Source organism: Mustela erminea, chromosome 9 (assembly GCF_009829155.1).
Source record: "Mustela erminea isolate mMusErm1 chromosome 9, mMusErm1.Pri, whole genome shotgun sequence".
Taxonomy (NCBI): domain Eukaryota; kingdom Metazoa; phylum Chordata; class Mammalia; order Carnivora; family Mustelidae; genus Mustela; species Mustela erminea.
The window spans coordinates 94,544,173-94,568,217 of record NC_045622.1 but is presented as its reverse complement, the minus strand read 5'-3'; the positions used below and the strand labels follow the sequence as shown (position 1 = coordinate 94,568,217).

At 51.8% G+C, this 24,045-nt stretch overlaps 1 protein-coding gene across 5 annotated transcripts in view; it reads right to left on the bottom strand.

Annotated features, from left to right (window-relative positions):
* Positions 1-24,045, bottom strand: part of TSPAN18 (tetraspanin 18) — a 175,867-nt gene that overhangs the window by 136,091 nt on the left and 15,731 nt on the right. For all 5 annotated transcript variants that reach the window (XM_032356509.1, XM_032356506.1, XM_032356510.1 and 2 more), the window contains exon 2: positions 8,103-8,181. The gene's annotated coding sequence lies outside the window, so the exon portion shown is untranslated. The remainder of the gene's footprint in view (positions 1-8,102; positions 8,182-24,045) is intronic.

Here is a 24,045-nt window from a genome sequence, read left to right as displayed (position 1 = left end):
AATTTGATAACTTGAATGAAATAGACCAAGTCCTGGAAAGACACAATCTGCCCAAACTCATACAAGAACAGACAATTTAATAGGCCTGGATCTATTAAATACATTGAACTAATAACGAATAACTTTTCAAAACAGAAAACAGGCCAGATTCACTGGTGAGTTCTACCAAACATAATAGGAAGAATGGGTACCAATTCTCAGAAATCTCTTCCGGAAGACACAAGCAGAAGAAATGCATTCTAACTCAATCTACGAAACCAGCAGTATTCTAATACCAAATCCAGACAAAGAAAAGAAACCTACAGACCCAAACCTATATGCAGATGTTTAGGGAAGCTTTATTCTTCCTTTGGAAGCAACCAAGATGTCCTTTGGCAGGTAAATGAATAAATAAGCTTGGGTACATCCAGACATCGAAATATTCAGCGTGAAAATTCTGACACCTGCTACAGTATGATGGATGTCGAGGACATTATGTGAAGCGAAATAATCCAGGGACACACACACGTGCACCCACATGCACCTGCACACACACAAAATAATTCCAACACACAAATACTGTGTGATTCCATTTATATAAGGTACACTCAGAGGACTCCAAATCACAGAGCCAGGAAGAAGAAGGGGGGTTGCCAGGGGCTGGGAGGAAAGGGGAATAGGGCATTAGTGTTCAACGGGTTTAGAGTTTCAGTTTTACAAGATGAAAGGAGTCCAGGGAATGGATGGTGGGGAATGGCTGCACAATAATGTGAACGTATTTAGTACCTCTAAACTGTACACTTGAAAATGGTGAAAGCAGTAAATGATACGTTATGTATATTTTACTAAAATAAAAAACTTGGGGCAAAAATGAGTAGTCGAGTCATGAGAAGACATGGAGGCATATTTCTTAAAGGCATATTTCTTTTTGTTTGGGTTTTTTTTTTTTTAAGATTTATTTATTTATTTGAGAGAGCGCACGCAATCACGCAAGCAAGTAACCACCGGAAGTGGGGAGGGGCAGAGGGAGAGAATCCTCCAGCAGCCTTCCTGCTGAGCCGAGAGCCAGATGCGGGGATCGATCTCAGGACCCTGAGATCACAACCTGAGCCGAAACCAAAAGTCGGACACTTAACTGACTGAGCCACCCAGGTGCCTCTTAAATGCATATTTCTAAGTGAAAGAAAGCCAGTCTGAAAAAGCTGCGTCCTGTATGATTCTAACGATAGGACATTCTGGAAAAGGCAAAACTATGGAGACAATAGAAAGATCAGCAGCTTAGTGGGGAGGAAGGGATGAACTGGCAGAGTACAGAGGACTTGTAGGGCAGTGAAACGATTCTGTAGGACACGATCGTGGTGGGTACATGTCATTACACATTTGTCCAAACCCACAGAATGAAGGCACGCCCCCAGCAGTGAACTGGAACGCCAGCTCCAGGCTTCGGGTGATAAGAACGTGTCAGTGCAGCTTCTGTGGTGTGGGTTGTCCACAGTGGGGAAGCAGCAGGTGAGTGAGAATGTGAGAACTCTCTACACTTCCCCTCAGTTTTGCTGTGAACCTCAGACTGCTCTAGAAGATAAAGTCTATTAAAAAAAAAAAAAAAAAAAAAAAAACCCTGGGGCTCCTGGGTGGCTCAGTGGGTTAAGCCTCTGCCTTCAGCTCAGGTCATGGTCCTGGGGTCCTGGGACTGAACCCTGCTTTGGGCTCTCTGCTCGGCAGGGAGCCTGCTTCCTCGTCTCTCTCTACCTGCCTCTCTGCCTACTTGAGATCTTTGTCCATCAAATAAATAATTAAAATCTTTTAAAATTAAAAAAATATATATTAAATTAAAAAATCCTTCAGGGTCCAGAGTTCACTGTCCTTCCTCCATCCCACAGTGCCCTTCTATCCTAACAGAACCCTGCCCAGACCCCAGGGAGGGAGACACCTTGGCGACCCCCAAGGCCCAAGGGGAGGATGTCACTCATTTCTTCTCATATCAGCAGCTCTGGGCCAGTCATTAAACCAAACCCCAGCTAAGACAACAGCACTGCCGGCTGATCTCGGCTTTTCCCTTTTATTTTTTTAGGCTGTTAATGATAATATATTATTTCACATTCTGAATTAATAAAAGAGGCAGCTGGGCACAGCAGAGTGATCACCAGACCCAGTGGGAAGGAGAAAGACATACCTAATAGCTATGTGACCTTGACATACCTAATACCTAATAGCTGTGTGACCTTGAGCAAGTCACTTTCCCTCTCTGTTGCTGACAGGCATCTGATGACGGTGTTCCTATTCCTCCCTCTTCGTCATGTCTGGCCATTTGATAGTGCTTCAGCTGTGATTCATAGTGTGAATATAGGTCACCACTAAAACAACAACAACAACAATAATAAAGCTTCTTCTTTTCTTTTTTCTTTTTTAATAATAAAGCTTCTTAAGGGCACATTCTGCTCAGTTTTGTGGCAGGAGCAGAAGAGCAATGATTTGCTCTGTCTTTAGATGAGGAAAATGAAGACTTATTAGTATCTCTCCATGACGTTGAAGAGCCCACAGAACATAGGGGTCTGTCTGGCCTCACTCTCACAGCCAACCATGTCAGAGAGAGGGAGCATCTCCCCGGGAAAATCTCCACAGGCTTTGTCTCCTCCCAGGGACAAGGTTGCATCCGGCCCTCAGATGAACCTTCTTGTGTAAATTTCAAACACTTGAAAAAGAAAGGAAGGAAAAGGTTTGGGATGGAAAGGATCCAAGAGGGCAGAAAAAGACCAGGTTGCTGTCAGGAGTTACATATGGACACAGGGCTGGCCTGAGGCCAGAAAGTTCTGGCAGACGTTGGGCTGAGAGAGCAGGAAACTGCGGTGGTGAGAACCTGTCATCCTGTCCCCTCACACACGTGTCCCTGCCAGATCATGACGGGGAAGCCAGGAGGGAGAGGAGGCCCGGCAGCTGGGGCTCCATCCTGGGCTGAAACTCAAGGCTCACACCCCACCTTGCACTCCATAATGATACCCACCCTTTCTGGAATGTTGCTTCCTTCCCAGGTGATGGGCCACACACCTGAGATTCATCATCTCATTGAATCTTGACCACAATGCCCACAACAGCAGGGACTATCTTCACGTAACAGTAGAGCAAACGGAGTTCATCTGCCTGAGCTCATAAGTAGCTAAACAACAGCCCCGAAGTTCATCTAGTGCCAAAGCTACGCTTTCCCTCCTGCATGAAACTGCCCCCTGATTTATAAATACTAGGTAGAAAATGATGTATGTAGCAAAAGCCAATGAAAAGATGAGAGCTTGAATCCAACTGGGATGCGGGAATCACCAGACCCCATGCCGCGTTGGCTGAATGAACAGAAGTATGAGGTCTGGACCGAGGGAGGGGCTGGTTCCACCCACCTTGGCGGGGGTCAGAACATGGCCAGAGCTCTGGCCTCAGCTCTGAGGGTTGAACTGTGAAAATGTCCAGTTCAGGCTATAGTCCTCCCAGAGAAGGGTCAAGAGAACAGGAAGTCAGGAGTGCACCGAGACCTGCATAATTGGAGGGAGGCAGCAGTAGTGATGACCTTTCACCATCAAAGGGTAAAGTGTGTGAAGTGGGGATGCCGCACAGCAGCCTGGAGGGAAGGGGGTGATGCCTCTTCTCTGTGACCAAGCAAATGGAGGGTACCAGAAAATATATTTGAGCGCGGCAGAATAAGACACTTGAACCTGTCACAGCCTGCCCAGGGCAGCCCAAGACAACATAGGTGACAATGGAGGCTACACGCCACAAGTCCATAGAGACAGGTGGGCAGGAAACTGACAACAATTTGCCCGGTCCCATGGGGTAGAGATTCCGCCAAGCATTCAGTTGTCTTCAAGTCCCTCCCAACCTTTGCAGAGCTGACCTGTTGACCCCTACTCAACCCTCTGCACCAGGGGCAGAGGGTACCAATCCACCTTATAGAGGCAGTGAGGGGCTTAGTGATGTCAAACAATCTGCTCGGGGTCATGCAGGGGAACAGAGCTGTGACTAGCATCCAGATCTTGCTCCAAATCATCCTGGGGGTGGGTAGGAGGTTCATCAAGCTCAGCGGGACCACTGGCTTTCACTCTCACCTTTGGCATCTCCAAGGTCTTTCCAGGATTGGGGAGGATCGGAACATCTCCCTTCCTGACTTCTCTCAATTCCATCATGACCTCTTTACCCCAATAACCACGGCTTCCCTCAGGGCGGCACCCTCTCTATGTTGCACTGCTTTAGATCATTCTGGAAGTCTCCCAACCACCCTCATTTTCCTCTTAAGTTCCAGGGACATTAGGAGGTACATTAGAATCACCAGGGATCTTTAGAATAGACTAGGGGTCCTCTAGGAATTACATATAAAGCTATAAGAATCAAAAACAGCATGGTAAAGGCTTAAGGACACATAGACAGATGGAATGGAACTGAGAGCCCAGAAACAAACCTAGACCCCACGGCAAGTTGATTTTCCATAAGAGCGCCAAGACTAATCAATGGGAAAAGCCCCTTTCAACAAGCAGGGCTAGAAGAACTGGATAACCACATGCCCAAGGACGAAGTTGGACCCCTACCTCACACCATATACCCAACTTACCTCAAAATGGACCTGTGACCTACATATAAGAGCTAAAAACCATAAAACTCTTAGAAGAAAACAAAGGGGTAAATCTTTTTGACCTTGGATATAGCCATAGATCTTTAGGTATAACACTCAAAAGCGTGAGCTACAAAAGAAAAAGGAGATAAACTGGAACCTGGATACAGGTTCTCCTGGGGCAGCCAGGCTTCTGTCATCCCATCCTTGCCACCTGCTTCTTGTTGTCAGATCCCAGGATGGGAAAGAGCCCCAGCTTCCTGGAAACTGCCTTCACTAGCTCACTCAGCCTGCTGGAGAGGGCTGGCTGGGGGGATTAAAACCATCAAGGGGACCTCTTTCTCCCAGAGCTCCGAATTCCATGCAAGGCTCGGTGGAGAATGCAGGAGGAGGGCCACAATGAGCGAGACAGGGTGATGCCCTGAGTCCTGTGGGGGGCCTTGTGGATACTGTGGGTGCCTCTGGGGGTGCTCTGGGGAGTCACGGAGGGTCTACGAGTGCTGTCACTGGCAACGTGGGAAGCCACCGCGGTGCTGTGGGGAGTGGCTGTAGACCTTGTAGGTGTAGAAGGGTGGCTGCCACGTGGGATAGATTTGATGGCACTGTGGGTGCTGTGGCCAACACAGCATCCTTGGGACAGGAGGCCTGTGTTTAGGTCCCAGTCTGACCGCTTTTTGGAGATGAAACCCGGAATAATTTACAATTTCTCTGAATCCCAGCTATCCTCACCTATAAAAAGCTTATTAACACCTACATCTTGGGGTGTGGGGAGGACCAGCGATTATCTACAGAAAGGGTCCTGTAAATGTCATCGGGAGGGAAGTGTAAACCACGGGATAAAGGCTCAGGAAGAACTGTTCACACCCACACCTGGGGTGTGCCCCACACGCCGGGGTGTCAGAACAGAGAGCTGACACAACCCAGGCCCCCCTCTTGGCCCTTTTTTAGACCACGCGTGCAAAAAGAGGTATGTGTCTCCACGGTAACCTCCCTGTTTGGTCACAAACACCCGACTCGTCCATCCCAAGAGCCCAAGCCTCTTCAAGGAGGTCACCTTGGGAGGCCACATGATCCCAGGGCGCTTCTGTTGTTCAGAGCAAGCAGGAGGATCCTCCCCATCACAGCCCCCCAGTGAGGCGCATGCTATCTGCCCATTTGACAGGTGAAAAAACGGAGACTCTGGACACGAGAGCACTCACGGGAGTCAAAGAGCTCCCAAAAAGCGGAGCTGGGACCCAGCCTCCACCAGTCCGGGCCCCAAAGGCCAGCAGACATTTCCCACAGTGGCACATGCTTGTCTGCCTCCCGGTGACGGTCCTCTTTGTCCTTCCCCGGGACTCTACACCGATCTGTTTCCTAGCTAACGAGGGGGTTGGGTGGTGAATCCGAATCGCTTTGCTCCCCTGCAACCCTCCTGAAGGCAAACCAAGAACAAAAGCACCCCGGCTGCTTTTCTCTGTGCTAAAGAGGTTCCTGCCTCTCGTACACGGAGGCCCATGGTTTTCCCCTGATGGAGAAACATCCCCAGCAGAAAAGTCCTGGGGAAGTTAAGCTTTTCCTGACTCGCTTCAGCGCCTTCTCCTGATTAAGAAGAGCGCGCGGGATACTGGCTCTGTGATAAGCCAGTGGCTTCCTGGGGGGAGCAGGGCTGGCTGCCAGGAGGCTGCGGGTGAGATTTTGGCCCAGGCAGCCGGCAGGGTGGGGTGAGCCGCACGACATGGAGGCCTCAAGCTCCCCAGCCACTGTCTACCCGGGCCGTTTGGCCTTGCATTATCTGCCTCTGGGAGCCAGCCACCATGCCTTGGGTTCCGGCCTGAGACACCGCAGCCGGCTGGCGGTACACTCCAGAAGTGAAAGGATGAGGCAGGTATCAGATCAGTGACCGGGAAAGTGGCCCAGTGCTTCTCAACCACGGTGCCAGAAGCAGCTGGAACCACAAATGCCATCACATGGTGGGGTACGGCACCCCACAGTGTGTACATCCCATCGACCCTCGTACCAGCAGTCTTGGGGTGGGAAGGCGGTGGTGGGGGGTGGCTAGGGAAGGGTCTGTACCTCCCTCATCTCATCTTCTCCCCAGAACACCCCCCTGGGTAGCATTATGCTCCCATTTTAGAGATCAGAAAACCAAGACCTGCAGAGACGTCACAACGAGCCCCAAGTGTCAAAGCCAAAAATCCAGAATAAGGAAACAAATCATTTTTATGTCCTTTCAAGCGATGAAATTTCAAGAGGTGATCTGGCTTAAAGGATTTGGTTAACCTTAAGATTCAAGTCATGGAGGCACTCAAAGGAAAATACACGAGCCTTGTAGGGTCGTTCAGACGGCTTCAAAACTCCACCATATCTCACTCGCTGTTGTGTGACCTTGAGCAAGTCACTTCACATCTCTGAGGCCCAGTTCTCTCCTCTCTAAGATGGAGGCGACTGTGGTGCCAAGACCACGGGGCCGTTATGAGGACTGAATGGACAGTGCGGGGCCTGTGCCTAGCACAGAGCCTGGCATGCCGAAGATCTGTTGGTGCTGGTTGATCCAAGGTCTCCCATCAGCCAGGCCTCAAACTCAGTCCATCTGCCTCTCAGACTCTGTGGTCTTTCCACTGAGGGTCTGAGGCAGCCTTTGGCTAACACTGGCAATCAAATCTCCTCAGAGCCTCCAATGTCCTTCCTCTTCACAACCTTCCCCAAGCCCCCACCCCCTCTCTGCCTCCCTGCTGCCTCACCACACCCGTCACTTCCTCTGGTTCAGCCTGGGGCTGGGAACCTCAGAAACTGAGGCCCTAAGGCCTGGGACAGAGATTCCAGTCATTGCTGCCCATTCTACTGGTGAGAAAAACAAGGCCCTATGAGAGAAATGACTTCTGAAGACCCTTGAGGCACAATGGTGGTCCAGACTGGGCCAGAGGACAGATGTCCTGGCTGTCCTGGCTCTTCATTCAGGAACCTTCCATGAAGCCACGCAGCCCATCACTAGTCCTGGGATTGTGGGCAGCCCAAGAAGCTTCTGGAACCCAAGAAGAAAACCAAGACTTTTCTATTGTCATTTCCATCCTGGAATGCAAACTGTATCCAAAAGACAGTCCTGAGATGGAGGGTGGGGGAGTCATTCTAGGACGGTTTTTTCTTCTCACAATCCCAAGACTATGGTGGGTGTGGAAGTGGGGAGAAGGGAAGCGCTCTGCCTTCCCTGGGAGGGCTCACTGCCTTCCGTGCTTCAACCCTCACTTCCTGGACCGACCCTGAGGAATGCCCATGATGGGCGGCCCATTCATGGGGCACACGCCAGCCCCAGTGAGACCCCACCTTGGCGCCAGCCTCTCTCTCCTCACACCTCAGCCGTGCTCCCCAACACTGAAGAAATGTCTGGGTTGGGGATAAGAGGGAAGGCGCCCTTTGACTGCCCTGCCCTCGGGCACCAAATGAAAGCTCTCTCACTTGGCCATGGAGGGTTCGTTGAGTAGAAAGAGAAAAGGAGAGAAGATCAGACTCTTATTTGAAGAAGCCGCCGCCATGTTGCCATGTGGCCAAACCATACCTGTTTCAGCTGGTGTCTGTTCCTTCTGGGAGACTCAGGATTCTCTTGAGGTGTCCTTTCGATGGCTTCGGGATAAATTCTAGAAGGAGAAGAGAGAGACATAAATTTTAAAAAGGCAGCAGGTAGTGGGGCCTGTGGCTGCTGAGGGCCACCTCAGTTCAGGCATGTCCCTGTCGCCTAGGTTCCTGCTCTCTCCTTCTCTCTCTGCAAGTGCAGAAGCCAGGTGGGGCGGCTGTGGCCAGAAAGACAGAATCAAGCACCCAGCCTCACGGAGGCTTCCAGGAGGTGTCCCCAGAGCCTACAGACTGGCACATATTTTCAGTCTTCCAAAATCAGCCCAGGAGCCTGTACAGTGTGGCGTGATGACATCACGCATGCTAATCACATGTCTTTGTTTCTGGCTAGAACATTACCAACCGGTTGTAGAAACTCCACTCTCCTCAGGCGGGGAAAAAAAAGAAAAAGAAAAAGAAAAAAATGCTTTCTGAGTAATGGTGAAAATGCGAAGGAGAATTAATCATGGCTTAATGAATGCAGGCTTTGAAGGCAGACCAACATTTCCCAGATCTGGTAACCATGAAGAGATAGAAAAGAAGAGAGGTCTTCGGTAGTGAAAAAACAACTCAGCCCCCGAGTGCGGGGGCCAGAAGCCCAGCCTCTCCCCCACTTCCTCTCTGTCAGTTTGACAGAGAACCCCCGGGTCACAGGAGAAGGATCAAATTCACCACGTCCAGGCCGCATACCTGCCAGCCCAAGCCGAGGCCAGCCCTGGGGGACGGGCTTGTTCCCATGCACAGCCGAGGAACAAAAGAGCAGAGCTGACAGCACAGATGGGATAGCCGAGTCCCCTGACCCCAAATCTCCCAGACTCCTGCCCTTCAGGACCGGCTGCGCCAAAGAAGCTGCGGTCAAGTTTCACGTTGTCTCAGACGCTGATGTTGACGATCCCATGAGCCAGTGTCCCCGCTTTGGGGATGAGGGCCACGAGCCCTGAGGAGTTAAATAACTTGCCCAAGGCCGTCATGCCCAAATGCGGCAGAGCTGGGACTAGAAGGCAGGTCTGTGGGAGGTCAAACCTGGCATCAGTACCATGTCCATGGGGCTGTGGGGAGAGACACAGGCACAAGAGCAACGAGCACCGGGTCTGCTCCACAGATCCTAGCTCAGTGCACATGGCGCAGACAGCAACTTCTTGGGACTCCCTGCAAACTGATGGGGAACAGGGCTTGGCCCAAAGACGTGACCCCAGTTGGCTTTCTTTGCCTCCAAAGTCCACCCAGGCAGAGTCAACCCAGGAAACGTCACATATCACGGAGCAGACCTAGGCTACAATCAAAGGAATTCATGATCTATACACATACACATACCCATATCCATCCCTAGACAAAGGCACGGATCTATGGCTGGGGATACAGACGTACATGTACATAGCTTTGACTGTAACTACAAAAGTGAGCATTCTTCCTTATCCATCCATTGTAGTTCATAGGACCACTGCAAAATCTCTGTAACATGACCCTCTAGGCTTTCTTCTGTGCAACCATTTATGTGTGTGTGTGTGTGTATGTGTGTGTGTGTGTGTGTGTGTGATAGAGAAAGAAAGAGACTGTGCCTGCATGGGCCCCCATGGAGATGGTGGGATTCACACACACTTGCCACAGTTGGGATCTTACCACACACATTCTGCATCCCCAGCTAGCAGTTGCCATGAGGTCTACCCATGGATCCGAGAATACGGAGACCTTCTGGAGTCTTCTGCCCTCCTTCTAGGTGTGGACCATCATTTATTCAGCTCTCCCACCTTACATACATGGGATATTTCCATTCCCAGCTGCTACAACCTTGTTGCTACCATCCCCTTCCCACTTACATCACCACATGGGAACGTTCGAGCAAGTCCACAGCCTGGATGCCTGGAAGTGTGTCCATATTTGAATAGCTTCCGACAAACCACTTTCCCCAAACAGCGGATTGATTCCCCCCAGAGAGCAGGACAGAAGGAGTCCCCTTTTCTTGGATGTAAATTTACACTCTGGGCTCTTCTGCCTGCCGAGTTGTCTTTCTGGTCACCTTCTGGTAGCCTGGAAAGCCAAGTCCCCTGGACAAAGGGAGACATTTATCTCTTGGCTCCCGCAAGACGGCCACCGCTCCACTGCCTGGGGACATGTCTGAAGAACTCGGGCCCACCTGAGCCGGGAACTACATTTATGGGCTCAGAACTGATAATGAGCTTTTATGAGCTCTGGGGACCATGAGGAACACGTATTAATGTCAAGCGTGCCCATCAGCCACGCAGCCTGGGTGAATGTCACACATTAACGAAATTAGAGGCTGCAGCCACGTCGGGCGGGAGCTGCGGGCGGCGTGTCAGGCGGTGTGGGCAGAGCCTGTTAATAATAAAATTACTTTCCAGGCTTTGCACTCCTGAGCCTGAAGCCGTCTTCCGTCTTCGATGGAATTCTGCCTTGCTGCAGCCTGAGAGGAGATTAGTTTATTACTGGTGCCAGGAAAGGCAAAATCCAGCACTAATCCTAATTCCCATTTAAGCAAATCTGCATTATGTGAGGGAAACCAGCTGGGCTCAGAATTTCTTCCCCCCCCCCCGCCCAACCCCCCACTTCTCCCAAGATCTCATTCCGGCCCTTTCTTCTCCGGAGAGTGGGGTGGAGGGGGGTGTCACCACAGATGTCAGAGCGGGAGCCCTCCTGGGAGCAGGAAGAGAATCCCAGGGTTTAGGACCAAGAGGGGGAAAGGGCTGGGTAACAAGAGGGGGCTTTGGAAGATGGTGCACTGGGAGCCGGTGCTCACCACTGACCCAGCTGTCTCTGGCTGCCGGGAGGAAAAGCCACCACCTTCTCCGCCCGAGGCTCGTTCTTGCCTTGAACAAAGACGCCTTGAGAGCTTCTGACGGGCTCTGTCACTGTGAGCATGTGACCTCCCTGCTTCAGGCCTCCAGTCCTCATCTGGGAAACCTCAAACAACAGCAGATAGCTCATATGATGTTGTGAGAATCACATGAAAGATGGACAGACGGACAGGACGCCAGAGAGCCCAGCACACACTGCCCCAGTTTCTTGAATTAAGACTCCCAGGCTCATAACAGCACCATTATTCGAGGGCCTCGCTTAGTGAATTATGACGCAACACTACGTGTAGGGACACATCCTGGTTCTGGAGACCTTAAAATAGGAAAAAAATCAAAGAAAGGGTGCCTTAAAATCCATGAAGCAGAGGAAGCGCTCAATCAAGGGCAAGGAACGTGACGACTAGGAGCCAAGTTCTCCTGTTGTCTGAGGTCTAGCTCAAGCGTTGCTCTTCTTCTTCCTTCGGAACGAAGCCACGCTGCTCTGTGTGTGGGAAACGAGCCCTCGGTTTGTGAGAAAAGTCCTGAGAAGGAACTTCAGCGTCCTGGATGAGACCCAGCCAAGACGCTGATGTTTCCCGCTCTAGTTTTAAACCAATGTACCCAGGGGTGTGCGTGCCGTGAGGACACAGTCTCCCGAGTCTTCCCAAACACAGTACTCAGATCACAGACTCCTCTCTGGTTTCCCAGCCCCTGTCTCTCCACCATCTCACATGTCCAAAGTCACCCGTGACCTTTTTTCTCCATGGCCCCTGCCTCTCCCTGCCAGGACTGAGCCCTAGTGTTGTCCATCAGCTTGCTGCAGAAGGGCTCCTAGCTGGTCTGCTAGGCTGTGGCCTTGTTCCCTCCAAACTGCCCCCTGGTTTGCTGTCAGACGGAGCCCAGAGATATGTCTCTCTCTTGCGTCAGTGGGTCCCCTGGCTTCCCTTTGCCTACATATGGGCCTTTGATCATCATATGGGCCTTCAGGTCCTCACAATATGCACAGACCCCACAGTCACACTGAACTCACTGGGACCAACATGCCCTCGCACCCACCATGACATGCTTGGCCCAACCTCACTCCTGCTCACTCTGCCCCACAGTCCCTTCTTCCTTTCTTAACCTTGAACTCTACCTCTTCTCCCGCTCTCCAAAACGCCTGGCAAACTCCTACTCATCCTTCAAAATCTTTCTTCAACATTTCCTCTTGTCTGCACAAGACCTGCACAGGCATGATTGGGCTCTGGGCTCCACTAACAATTTGTCTCTCTAAGTGGTCAAGTCATCACAGTGTTGCATGTGTTTTGTTTTGCGTGGTTTTTCTCCTCTACCAGACTCTGAGCTCCTCGAGGACAGAGATGGTCTCTTACTTCCTCTGTGGTCTCAGCTCCTGACTCAGCAAATAAAGATGGATGGAGGGAAGGGTGCTAGGAGAGATGGATGGATGGATGGACACATGCATGGAGGGATAGATGACAGCAGGGCAGATGAAGGCAGGGATGGATAAACAGCCGGGTTGAAGGGGAACTGATCTACAAAAGGATGGGTGAAATTAACAACAGCAAGACAGAACTAAGTTAATGGGAGGAGAGAGGGAATAAATGACTCAACCACTTGTATAATTTTCTCTGGACCCCGGGGGGCTGAGCCTCTTGCAGCTACGGGTGATCCCTTGCTTTCTCCCTCTAGAGTTTCTGGGTCTATGCAGAGACCACACAATGAACATCGGCAGCCCCCAGCTCTACCTCATCTCTCCTCACTGCCCTAGCTGTGGACCCACAAGATGAGGCCTCAGGAAGGAAGGGTCAGAGTTACATCTTGCCTTGGTCTTGATCCAGGTGGTGAAGACCAGGTAGTGAAGATCGAAGTTTCCCTGTGTCTGAGTCCAGCCCCAGGCTGTGGGGCAGGGGGTTGGCCAGCCATGCGACAGGTCTGCAACAGGCCAACTGCTTGGTCCAGAGCAGATGGATGGCTGATGATGGGGGTTTCAAGCTCCCTTGCAAAGATGCCATTTGGGAGACCCCAAAATGGCAGAAGGGCCAGGCCACATGGACAGCAGGGCATCCTTTGGATGGTTCCCTGAGAGAGAGCTTCTAGGAGAACAGATATGCCTCTAGAGCCTGCTGTCTGCCAGGCAGTGGGTAGGGAGCCCTCAGCACCCAACAGTGGGCCACAGACCAGGACTCATGGTCCACAGGCCTGGGTTTCCATCTCAGCTCTGCCACTCGCCCCCTGTGTGACCTTGGCGAAGTTCGTTACCCCTGTAAACCTCAGGTGATTCACCTGCAGTGTGTGGGCAATCAGAGCCCCACCCCACTGGCCTGAGCTGGGGGTCAGAGGCACTAATGGGCCACAAGGGATTCCCACGGGGACCGACCCTACCAGGTGCTCAACCAATAGAGGATGTGGGAATTACATAAACAGAAGCTAGTGCTGCTACTTTCCATCGAAGGGACAGTGGCCATGATCAGCGGTTCCAAGTTCTACGCTCCAGACCTGTCCCTCTCTCCCTTGGGGGCCCGCACCAAGAGGTGGAGACCACACTTCATACATACACCCTGACACTTGGCTCACAGCAGCCTGACTTGCTCCTGTTTTATACATCACGTTCCCACGTGATGTTGAAGACCACTGATTCAGAGCTGATGTCCTAGAAATCCAAGTCAGTAGGATTCTAGGGGAAGTGAAAGGGAGGTCTTCCTGGAAGAGGCAGCAGTGACAGAAGGGAGGGAGGGAGGAAGGTGATCAGATCAGGAGGAAGATGAGGAGTCTTTTCCTCGTTAGCTTCTGCCCTCAGTGCTTCTCTCCTGTGCTGTATGCTCCCCTTGCTTTACCTCACTCCTGGGGGAACAGGCGTCCTTCCGAGCCCCGTGACCACAAAGACTCTTGATCACATGCCCCAAGAAGGGACAGCATCGTCAGCGGGAGCCTGGAGGCCAGTGCAGCCTTGGTCCTTCTCCCCACAGCGATGCCAGCCTGGGCCACTGCCAGCCAGATGCATCGCTTGTTGACAGATAAAAGTGATGTACTTTCTGGCTCCAAAGCTAAGCCAGGGCTTTGTTTTGCTGTACTGGAAATTGACAATGCAGGGGGGTGGTGTGGGGGTGGGCCAGAGGAAGAGGAGCCAAGACAGGCTCGGGGGATGAGTTCCTGCTGGGTTCTGTGACTCAACAACAGTCATCACCCCACCCCCACCCAGCACCGCTGCACAAAGCCCTTTCCCATCGCCTTGGTCTCTAGGTCTCTACCTCCTCTCCACCTGCCCTTGACTCTGCTACAGGAGGGAGAGCTTCTCTGCGCTGCCTGCCCAACCTGCCCTTGTCATTCAGTCCCATCCAGCTTAGTTTCCATAATGAGTCCCAAAATGGGCCTGCTAAGTGTGCCCCAGGGTCACAAGTAGGGCTGACTTGGGAGCCCTGACATCCTCAGAAAGACTGGGATTTTGTTGTTGTTGTTTTCCACTTGGGGAGTAGAGGGCCACTCCCTGCTTGGAACTGGGCACAGCGCAGAAGGTGCCGGTACTGCTAGCAAGGGCTCTGGAGGGTCCACCCAGCTGGAAAGGACTCTGAGTCAGTCTGAGCCCATTAGCTCTGGGTAGCATGGGGATGGTGATAGGGCCAGGGAAGAGGGCATATACAACCCTGTAAGTTAACACGTGAAGCTTATTCTCCATGCAGCCATCACTAGGAATCAACATCTCTCCTGTCCCCACGTTCCCATGACGTCTGGGGGTTCCTGAAGGCAGGCGAGCCTGGGTCTCTTGTGCCCTCCCCAGTAGCACCTGTGAGATCTGGACTCCTCCACGATGCCCACCTGAGCATGAAGAACATGTGGCCTCTGGGAGCCTAAGACCCCTTGCCCCAGTGGGCCTAGCCCTGCACTTGCCCCTCTTTGCCCTGTCTGCAAGCGTTTTCTCATCACCTGAAGGAGGCAAGGACAAAGGCTGTCCATCCCCTGGAGCTCTCTTTCCTTTTGATCTTTGTCCTTCCTCTTACACTCTTCCCATTTCTCAGAGGAGGAAAGGGAGCCTGAGGCCCCACAGCTTTACATAAGTAAACATGGGCGCACTGCTCATGGAAAAAGGAAAACAGAAAAGCATACGTCATTCTAGCAACCATGTCTGCCCAGAAAGGCCCACTCATTCTCCGGACGGGTCCCCAGCACCCCTGCCAGGAGAGTGCCCAGCATTCCAGACCTGGGTGTTTGGCACCATGGGGACCTGGAGGAACCTGATGGTTTAAGGGACCTCTCTCTCTCTCTCTCTCTGAGGGGGGAGGCTGGCCCTCCATCCCCCCCACCCCACCCGGCTCCACTGCACCATCCACATGAAGAAAAAAGGAAATATGTGAACTCTCTAATTCGTCCACCAAGTGGCCAGTGTCCTCCTCTTCCTTAGCAAAGGAAGGAGCTGATGCTCAGAGAGGTCCAGCTGCTTTTCCACAGTCACAGAGCAGAACTGAGCCAAGAGAGTTTGAGAGTCCATGATCTGGTCTGTGCGCAAAGGCCCCCGAGCCCCTTTGCTGAATCCAGCCTGCCCTGGGCTGCCCCCATCACATCTGTCCTCTAGAGGGTACATGTGGAGGTCCTCAAGCCATTGTCTACTTGAGCAAAGATAGCTGGGCTTTCAAAGATTTCAACAACAGCCCAGTGCTTCTAGCCCAGGGCTCAAGAACGGGCAAGACTGTCTTAGAGCTGAAGTGGCCTTTGTGTCTCCACGTGTTCCAGACCTTGAACTCAATGTGGACCCACTGTACGGTCTTATGCATCCAGGAACACCTGTCCGGGGATGTTCTGCCTCGGAGAGGAGCAGTTTTCAAAAGCCACAGGACATAGAGATGTTTCCAAACTGGCCACCGTGCTGCTAGCAAGGAAACCAGCAGCTAAGAACTTGTAATCCGAGCCCAGGGAAGGGGCCCGCCCCATAACCACAGCAGCTTTCCTCTGAAACCTGGGGCTGGGGGTGGGGGGGTCTTGTCATTCAGACTTTATGGCCCTCCAGGCTTGCTTGCGGTGGGATTGGAGGGAAAAGGGCACCCCACGTCTCTGCAATTCTTCCCAGCTCAAGTCCATGTAAATATATTCTAATGCCGAGAAGGGTCTGCGGGAGGTAAGACCGCAGAGCCATTAGCATTTTGATGGCTTTTCCCAACACGTGGAAGAGCAGTTTAAAATTCATAGTGTGGAGATTAATCCCAGGCACGCCTCTCCCTCCCCAGCTTGAGGTGGCCAAGAACTTCTTACCCCTTGAAGACCTTGATTAGGAAAGCAAGCTAGGAACTCAGTCATGGGAGTCCTATGGAGAAGAGCCAAGATGGCTTTCTGGACTGCCTGTGGAAGACCTTCTAAGACAGAATCGGGGATTAGGGCGGAGGAAATGCTGTGACACTGCTTGGACCCAGCCGAGCCCAGGAGAGGGGCCCTGCTTGTTCCGAAAGGCATACCTGTCCCCCCATCAGTGACACAGGCCAGGCCTCTTACCATCCACGTTCACTCATTCAGCAAAGCTTCCCCAAAGAATCACCATGCCCCACACAGCAGGTGCTTAGAGGGGAAGGAGCCAGAAGACAGTAAACTCAGCAAATCCCTGACCTCAAGAAATTCAGTCTAAATGGAGAGAGAGAGAGAGAGAGAAAGAGAGATGGAGATGAATCCAAGAAAATGTGATGGGGGGGGGGGGGCAAGAGCAGCTATCCTGGGACCCCGAGGTGGAGGGGCCTCCACCAGCTGTGTCTGAGCAGGTCACACCCTTTGGGGGCATTCCTGTCCTTCCTCAGAACTTTCCTTTGAAAGCAGATGTGATGTTGCAGTAGATACCAAAGGCAAATTGCGCAAAGATACCGATATTGTTAATGCAGATGATGCAAAAGTGGGAAGCCAGGCGAGGAGAGGCCCGTCTTTCCAACATCATCATGGAGTCTTGTTTAGCGAGCCCACCTACGGATTGCTTAATTATCCACAGTAGAGGATTCTAGAAGAATCTAACTTTGACTCATGTCAAGTTACTTGTGAACTTGGAGTAGATATTGGGGGGGGGGGTCTGGTAGAGAAACTAGCCCCGAAGTTTACGATTTTATTGTCCCAAAGGGCATTTGACTGTTTTCTATCGGACCCAGCCCCTACTGCCCCGATGCTTACATAACTGCTAACCACCGTGTGTCTAATTCTCCTGAGACCCGGCTTCGCCGTCTCACCGGCTCCCCTGCTCGTGAATTAAATCAATCTTTGAGCCATGTTTATTGCAGATTTGGGTGAGATCTTAGAGGATTTCTAGCTTTTAGAAAATTATACTTTGTCAGCACATGCCCGATTACACACACACACACACACACACTACACGGAGTAAAAACTAGAAAGAAATAGAGCAAAACATTACCCATGGATCTCTTTTGGTAGCTGGCATAGGTATGTTAGTGAGTTTCGTAATCAGAAAAAAAAGTGATGAACTCCATTTTTTTTAAAATGGAGACACACACACACTCATCAGAGATTATCCAATCAATAGCTCATGTAAATTGCTTGCCTAGCCCGTCTGTGGGGCATGGCTCTAAGCTCTTCATGCGAGATTATCTCACTAAGGCCTCCCCACTACCCTAGGAGAAAGGGATTATTAGTACCCCATTCTACAGATAAGGAGATGGCAACCCAGGAAGTTATTAGCCTCAGCTCCCAGGTGTGGGCCGTCAGAGCTGGATCTACACCCCGGGCAGCCTGGCCCCAGGGCTGCTCCTGTTTAACCACCCTGCCAGACTTCTGCCTCCCAAGTGGAAAAGGAAGAAATAAACACATCTGCTGGGCGGCCAGGGTTGGGCCTGGAGAAGACCGTGTTCCCACCCACTCCCGGAGCTCACAGTGCACTGGGAAGCCAGGCGCAGGCCTTGCCAGCCTTGAATTGAATTCACATGTGTCTCTCCGGCTGGGAACCGGTCTTCTCCAGGCTTGGGCGTCCCATCATCCTGGGAGGGGGCGCCACGGGCCCTGGGCAAATGAAAGCCAATCTCTCTCTACTTGCTCTGACAGCATCGCTCCTAGTGAAACCAGTTTCTGCCCTTGAAGAGCCAGCTGCTAATGAACAGGTCCCTCCACTCCAATCTTTGCCCACACAGGTCCTACAGAACAGCTTCATTACCTAGATCAGAGAGCGAAGGGCAGCCAGGCTTCAGCAAAGAGGGGTGTTGAACAGGACCTCCAGGAGCCCGAGAGACCACAGACTCTGCGTCAAAGTCATCGCATGACCCTGGGCAAATCACCAAGCCTCCTCCCTGGGCCATGTCTTCTTGCCTTCCAAACAGGCAGCGGTGGGGGGGGGGGGGACCCATCGTGCCCCGATACCAGGGATGTTTGGCCAGCATCCATCTTACTCTCGCTGCCATGGTGTTTTACATTCGGGAGGCGTGAAGCCCACACCAGGAACCCCTGCCTATTGATTCTCACTAAAGCTCTCCACGTGGCGGGTCACTATGGGCTAAGTCTGTGCGGAAATTAGGTTTGGAGGGAGGAAGACCATGTGATCTCTGAAGACTGGGTGTTGAGGGGGGCGTGCTGCAAAAGGGGGGATGTAGGGAGTGAGTGGGGAAAGATGCTTCATTTAAACAGGACCCTTGAGAGCCCCTACAGACCACAGCATCTGTGAATTCGTGCAGGTCACTCTTTCTTTATTTGAGCCAAACACATTTCCCTAGGTTTCCAAACACCTGCCAACTCAGGCAGGATTATTTGAGTAAACACTTTGTTTCAAAGGCTTCCAAATAAAAAGCCCCATTTTCCTTGATTTAGCAATAAATACCCTTCCAGCCTTTATGTATGGCTTGTGAAGAAGGGAGGGGACAGAATAATTCAGAAATGTTAGCTGCTTAGTCAGTGTCAATATTGAAAGATGCATCTCTAGGTGATTAATTAAGACGGATGGACAAAAGAAACACAGGTGAGCTCTCTTATAAAGACAGAAAATGATCCCGCTAGTGAAAATAACGTAACAGATGCTCCGGCTTCTGATTCCCGCATGCGTTACTGCCCCTTTCGGGGTCCCAGTGTCATTATCTACCACCTAATGGCCTGTGATTGTCAAATGGGGATCCCCAGTGCCTCAGAAGCTATCAAAGTGGCGGGAGGAGATGGGGAGGGCTGAGCAGCCCCCCACGGCCACTCCGATAGGGGAGCTCCATTTTGAAATGATTTCTCAGAGGCTCCCTGTCGAACTTTCTTTGAGTTCTGTGGCTACAAGGAAGTTGAATGCCGCCAAACTAACTCATCCCAGGTCCTTCTCACTTGAGTATCTGTAAGGTACAAGATGGTATCTTGGTCGGGAAACCCCAGGGCATTCCAGAAGGCTCATGGCAAACCATGGACAACGTCGCTTGGGGATGGCATGCCTCCAATTCCGGAACAGGGGACTCCCCATGTCAGGTAACAAGCCCCCATTCCAAGCCCATGGGTCTGCCAAGAGAGATCCTAAATCCACAATAAGGGAGCTGGCACAAATGGGGGCGTGGCATGATCCCAGATGCTCCACGCCTCTGTCCTCACAGCAACCTCAAGCAATAAGTGTTGATCTTCTCTCCCTTGTTCAGACAGAGAGCCGGCGCATCAGAGAAGTTGGATAACCTTCCTGAGGCCACAAGCTCCTGAGGCAGGATTTAACCACAGCTCACTGACTCTTAATCACTGTTGCAAGTATCCTGCTCCAGAAAGCCACGGAATACCATACTGACCGCAGACTTGGGGTCCCACTGGTCCCTTGCTTCCATTTTCGAATGGGCCACTGAGGCCCAGAGAGGGTAAGGGACTTGCCCAAGGTACGAAGAGTGAGTCTGTAGCAGAGGAGGACTAAAACTCAGACTCTGTCCTGAAATCTCATCTTCCCATCTCACCTTGCCACCAGGAGGCCACTCAGGACAGCATGGTGTGGTGATCAAAGCTTAGTTCAAGTGCAGACCGCTGGCCGGTTGCAGACCCAGCTCTACCACTGACACACCCCGTGACACTTGCCTCATCGTACCCCAGTTTCACTACCCCTACAATGGGAATGACATTCGCACTTGACCTGTAGGCCTGCTGCAAGGACTCCGGGGGACAGTGTATGCCATGTGAGGTGTCCTCAATGAATTCTAGCTCTCTTTATCCATGGAGGCTGGGGCAAAGTGACAGGGGGCCACAGAATGAAATGGATCCTTCTGGTGAGTTGAGCTCAGGAAACGTAGGGTCTCTACCCTGATTTCACCACCCCTCCCCCATCAGCAGGGCCAAACTGACCATTGCCCCTCCCTCTCCCCCCCCCCCCCATTTCCCCAGTCACCTCTGCCAGGGACATCTGGAAGAAGTAAAAGGAATGGACTCCAAGTGAGATGCCACGACACTCTGTCTCCCTTAAGTCAAGAGGGAATCATCCTCTTGAACTTTCTATTTTCTCCTGACCTTGTGTTAATTCCCAGCTCAAAATAAAATGATTGTCTCTTCAGTACCAGGAAAAGGCTATGGAGTAATTTCAGGTCAGCACACAGGCTGTCAAATAAGACTGAATCCACTCAATGGCTCAGTGGGGGAATTTAAGAGGCAGAAGGGGCCTTAACTCAGAGCATCTGAGATAACGCAGAAGAAAGTGATCTAAGCCTGAACTGGTAGCTTTCTTGCCTCTGCTGGGAAGCAGGAAATTAAAGAAGGCCCAGAGATGTTGAGTGACTTGGCCCATGTCACACAGCCATGGAACCGGTTGGTAAAAGAGGCAGAGCTAGAACCAGGTCTTCTGCCCTCAGGGCTCTGCTGGTGCGAGGGAGGGGCACGGAGGAGGTCGGGGAGTCTGGGTGAGAAGGAGTGGACACAGTTGAGGAAGCGTCTGAGGCAGAAAGAAAAACAGCCGGATCATCTGAAGTCCCACCTGGCCTTTACCTGGGTGTGAAAAGATGAGTGTGAACGAGTGTGAGGGTGGATGAGTGAGCAAGAAGGATGGGGGGCAGGGCGAGCACGAGGAAATCAGCCGGCCGGAGAGGGAGAACAAGAGGGAAAACATTTGGGCCATTTTCAAATTCCCACAGTTGAATAAATCAAAACAGATTGCTCGGAGACAAAGAGGCCGTTTCAAACCACATCCTTTACCCCAGAGTCAACCCCCAATGGCCCACTGGGTGCTTTCTCGTGGCCTGGAATGACAGCCCCAATAAGACGGACAACCACAGCCAGGACTGCGGAGCTCCGGGGATGAGCCAGGTATGGTCAACCCCCCACTTTCCAGGTAGGGCTCCTGAAGCCAGGTCCGCACACCTCCCTGCCCCGGGGATCTCTGGGAGGCGGCAGAGACCCCACTGGGAGATGCTCTGGGAAACTCTGCATCCCAGAGGACCACGCCCCGCCACCGCTAGATGGCCGGGCTGCCCTGGCTGCTGCCAGGGGACAAAGAAGGAAGGAGCAGGGACTGACGACAGCGCGTCCCGGACGCCAGCCACCCCACGAGGCGAAATACGTGCTAGCCTGTCCCGGAGTGCCCGGCGCCAGACCTGCAGCATTTACTGTGGTCCTCAGCGCGCCTGCGCACCTGGCCCTGCCCGGCCAGAGAAAAGCACCTGCCCTTCCAAGTGAGGGGGACACCGGCGCCCAGGGTGGGCTGGGGAGGAGGGCACTGCCAGAGCCCCAGAGAACGGGTTTCCCATCTCCCACCCCACCATTACAAAGGGAACGCTGTGGCCCCACATTGAATCTACCACATCTCCCCTCCCCGCAGCGGGAAGGGGGCAGCACCAGGCCTGGGGCCGGGGTGGGGGTGGGGGCTGGGGAGAAGATGCAGCTCTGCAGGCCTTCAGAGCCACCATGGTTCACCAGGCGAACCATGTTCTTGTCGTAACCCCAAAACAGTCCTTGGATGTCGGTATTAATCTTCCCACTTTACCAATGTAGGTAAACTGAGGCTCAGAGAGACTAAATAACAACAAATGTCACCGTGATGATAAATTTAGATACAGAAAGAGACTAAATAACAACAAATGTCACCATGATGATAAATTTAGATACAGAATAGCACCACGACGTGACCAGGACACTTTCAGCTCTTTCTAACTCACCCATCCCTCACAAAGCTCTTCTCTCTGATGGAGGCTGGGAGCCTCAGAGGGCAGCATTTTCTCATGGGTTCCGACTAGAAATCCCAACAAAGACCCTGCTCGCCTCAGGCCACTCTTGCTACGTGGGGGCCCGGGCTCTCACAGCGTCCCATTTATCAAGGAAAGCAGGGATCTGGAGTTGTAAACTACGCGTCTCAGTATTTCAATGGGTTAGAATCTGCTTTATGTCTTCCGTTGAGTTAATAGGATTTTTAAAATTGAAATAGAACATTTACACGACAAAGTATAGAGATCTGAAGTGAATGACTATTCACAAACTGAACGTACCTATGAAAGTACCAACCAAAATAAGGGCACAAACAGACCAGCCCCCGGAACCCCTCATGCTGCTTCCAAGCACTCCCCAACCTCTGCCCAGAGGTTATCATTATTGTGACTTCTAACACCACTGCATCATTTGGCTGACCTTGAACTTCATATAAATAGAGCTGCACTGTGTAGACTCTTCCACATCTGGTGTCTTTTTTTCCATACTGGGATTCTGAGACTCTTCCAAGTCATGGTCAGCCGCAAGAGCTTATTCTCTGCTGCGTAGTATGCCAGCCCGGGACTACAGCCATTCCACTTTCTGTAGACATTTGCATCATTTCCGGGTATCGCCTGTCTTGGACAGTGAAGTTAGGAACATTCTTATACATGCCCTTTGGGGAAAGGCATGAATACATGGGCCTTCCTGTTGCATATATACGTAAGGGTGGAATGGTTGGGTCATAAGGACCCACTATGTCAATGTTGGGTGAATTTCATGCAGCTTAGATGTGGCTTACAGGCCATTGTTTTGCACCTTTGGTCTGTGTGCTTTGTTCCTCTTAGCCACTGGCCAGACCAACTTCCTTGAGAGCATGCTGTCCTGTCACAAATTAATGTAATAGTAGGGGGAAAATTCTACTTCTCCCCTATACTGATGAGTGAAATGAGCCTGTCCTTCACTGAGTGCTCCTCCATCGGGATGAAATTACATTAAAGTCACGAGCAGCCTCTTCATGTACATGAAATCTAGCTCAATGGTGAACCATTGCCTCAGGTCATACAGCAATCAACCCCGTGACAGCAAAGCACCTAGGTTCCCCACTTCCTAAAGGCTCTATCCAGCACCCCAGGGCTCCCCAGATCTCCCCTGAGCGCTAGCTCTCCACTCTCCTCCCATCACAACAAGCCTCCAGCCCAACCCTTCTGCTGGCCTCGAGCAGGTCCTACCAATCAACCAGAACTGACATTCAGGATAAAAATCATTTGTCATCAGGGACCATAACACGCTACTCCTGCTATTCAGTATTGGCCCAGGAAACCCTTGCTACTCTAAGTGGCTCAGCCTTCTTACACTTAGGATGATTATAGAAAAACAGGACCAAACCCAAGCCTGGCCTCATTCTTTGGTTTATTTGAATCTGATCCCCCCCGACACCCACACTGCTCAGGTAGCTGTGAAAATAATTTGTCTCTGCACTGAGGTGTTTTTGCTTGGTTGGTTTTGGGTTCTGCCCCCTGGGTTTTATAGGTGGCAAACAAGCCCAGAGAGGGCCGGTGCCTTGCCCAAGGTCACACAGCGAGGTTGCACCAACGCTAGAATTTGCACCACCTCCCCATTTCTAATCGGAGGTTCTACTGCAGTGGGCCTTTCATAACCAATGAGGAACCACCAGAAAAAGCAGACACAGGATGGCAACTTCTTTCAGTTCCAACCAATCACATCTGTTTCCCTTCTTCCCCGCTAAGCAGTAAACAGTGGGGACAGCGCCCTGGCGGGCTGTGGGCAGGGACCTCAGCACACAGACAAGGGCCCCAGCCAAGAGCCGGCCGGGCAAGTTCCCTTGCCGATCCCTGGGCTGTAAGAAAGAGACTTTCCCCAATGCAGCAGAGACTGGTGATGTGAGAGCAGAGAACTGCCCTTTTCTGAAGCGATAATGTACACAAGCCCAGGGCGGGGCGGCCATGTGGCCGTGTTTCCAGCCACCCAGGAGGCCCCCAGCTGTCTGACTGCGATCTGTCT